This window comes from Orycteropus afer, unplaced genomic scaffold (genome assembly GCF_000298275.1).
Source record: "Orycteropus afer afer isolate SDZICR_OR568_19922 unplaced genomic scaffold, OryAfe1.0 scaffold00148, whole genome shotgun sequence".
In the NCBI taxonomy this organism is placed as follows: domain Eukaryota; kingdom Metazoa; phylum Chordata; class Mammalia; order Tubulidentata; family Orycteropodidae; genus Orycteropus; species Orycteropus afer.
Genome location: NW_006921735.1, coordinates 231902 through 234775, shown reverse-complemented (window position 1 = coordinate 234775; position 2874 = coordinate 231902).

Sequence of the window (2874 nt, the reverse complement as noted above, 5' to 3'; positions counted from 1 at the left end):
TGCTCCAGGAAGTATATAGTCCGGAATGCCGTTCTTCCAGTTTGTCCCTGGGATAGTATTACAGGTAGGCCACACCCCTGGGGAAACTCCCCCTAGACTGACCGGCCGCTTAGGACGCAGTCATGTGATCCATCATGGGAACTACCACTCACAACTGGAGTCCAGCCAAGTTGACACATCTTCAACTATCACACTTCGTCTCACCAACTATGGTCATGTTGTCAGAAGGGACCATTCCCTAGAGAAGGATGTCATGCTTGGAAGTTCGATGAAAGAGGGGAAGGCCTTCAACAAGATAGATTGACATGGTAGCTGCGACAAGGGGCTCAAGTATAGCAAGGATCATGGAGCTGGCGTGGGATCAGGTGGTGTTTCGTTCTGCTGTGCATGGGGTTGCTATGAGTCAGATATGACTTGATGGCACCTAAAAACAACAACATATGCATGTGAAAGCTGGACAATAAATAGGGAAGATCAAAGAAGAATTGAAGTCTTTGAATTGTGGTATTGGTGAAGAATACTGAAAATATTGTGGACTACCAGAAGAACAAACAAATTCATCTTGTTCATCTTGCTTAAATACTCCTTAGAAGCGAGAATGGCCAGACTTTGTCTCATCTACTTTGGTCATGTTGTGAAAAGGGACTAGTCTCTGGAAAAGGATATCATACTTGGTAAAGTAGAGCATCAGAGAAAAGGGGGAAGACCCTCAACGAGATGAATTGACACAGCGGCTGTGACAATGGGCTCAAATATAGCAAGGATTGTGAGGATGGTGCAGGACTAGGCAGTGTTTCGTTCTGTTGTACATAAGGTTGCTATGAGTCAGAGGTGACTAAATGGAACCTAACAACAACAATAATTAAACAGGAACCCTGTTGGTGCAGTGGCTAAGCACTTGGCTGCTAACTAAAAGGTTTGAACTCAACAGCCACTCCACGAGAGAGAGAGAGAGAGATGAGGCAATCTGCTTCAGCAAAGATTACAGCCTTGGAAGCCCTATGGAGCAGTTCTACTCTGTCCTATAGGGTCACTGTGAGTTGCAATTGACTCAACAGCAACCGGTTTGGATTTTGTTTTTGTAATTGAACAGTCACCATTGATAATGTCTTGTGCTCATTGATTGTACTCACTTATACATGTGTTGGACAGAACCCTCTGTAATAGCTCGGATTGTGGGCAGCTGAAGGTAGACAAAGAAGGACAAAGGTTTACCTAAACATATAATCCCCAAGTTAGGAAACTGGGGCCTGAATCTTGAGTGCCAGCTGTACCTGGTCTATTATTTATTGCTCAAGAATGTCTTAGATCGAACACTTTATTTCTTCTCTCATCTCCATTTACTCTCTGGCCTGAAGAAATGTCCAGCCAATTCAGGTCTCTCTGGGTTCCCAAGAATTTCTTACGTTGTGCATTCAACTTGAGCCAAGGGACATCTGTCCATAATAGTAAATTCCTCTGATGTAAGCAGTGTTTGCTGAAGGCCCATCCTGAGAATGCCCCTGCTTCATTCAGGGAGCAAAGTCTTTGAAAGGGGAATGAAGTCTCCTCTTACTCATCTGCCCTGAAGAAAGGGAGCCAAGACAATAACTACCTCAACCTTACTCTCATCCTGCCACCCCATCTCCTGTGAGTGCCTCCTACCAGCTAAAACCAACCAGAAACCAAAGGGTGCAGGAGCTTATGGATACAGTCCATACAGGTTAGCCTCCCAGGGTTCAGAGCAAGATGGAGAAAGACAGAGAATAGACCTGGAGGGGCAAATGGAGACTATCCAGCACATTGGATACAACTGGAAAGTTACAACCTCAGAGCAAATTTATATTTAACATAACTAATGTCAGCCACCAACTTAAATACAACCAGTACATATGATGACCATGTCTGACTGCAAAGGTCCTTCCTCTGGCCCTCACGATAGCAATTCTTCCTTTCTTGCAAATCAAAGCAATGAGGACCTGGAGAGTAGAAGGAACTTTCTCCTCTTCAGAAGAAAATGGATGTGGGTGTTAAACAGATCCCATGAGTGCCTGTGATGGTTAAGGGTATGTATCAACTTGGCTAGGCTATGATTCTCCATGGTTTGACAGACACTAAACTGCTTGCTGTTCCATAACGGAATAAAATGTAATCACTTTCAATCATGTGATCTGATGTGATCAGACAATCAGTTGAAAGGGAGTTCTCTTGGATGTTTGGCCTGCCTGCAGTATATAAATCGATGTTCTGGCAAAGTTCATTCTCTCTCTAGACACTGTGATCCTGCACTCTTCTTGTTTCCTAGCTTTTGGGTCATAAGTCTGCAAAATCTCCCACCTACCACCTGACCTGCAGATTTTGGAGATATCAGCCCCCATAAACCCATCAGCCAACAGAAGTCTCTAGCCTGACACCTGACCTATGAATTTGGGACTTGCTTGCCTTCACAACTGTGCGAGCCATTTCCTTGAGGCAAGTTTCTCTCTGTATGTATGTATGTGCATATATTGTTTTGCTCATTAAGAGAACACAAACTATGACAATGCCCAACCAAATAGCCCCCACAAAATTTTCCTGTGGTCTTTGTGCTATGAAGCTGCTCCATAGTGGAGCCAACCAGACTGTATTAGAACACTCCTATCTCTGAACACTAGCTGGAAAGAACCATCTCTGGAAGGTAAAGCCCATACCTTAGTTCTGGATACTCTACACCCTCAGTGTCTGTGGGTCCCAGCACCCTTTCCAAGGGTATGATTTGGGGAGCACAGAAGTGCTGATAAGAGGATCTTTCATGGAGGTGCAGCCATCCCCCACTCCCACCTACCTTCTGGGCCCACAGGAACTCCATCACAGTCTGTGTGCTCAGACAGAGCCTGGGTGCCCTGCCTTGTCCTC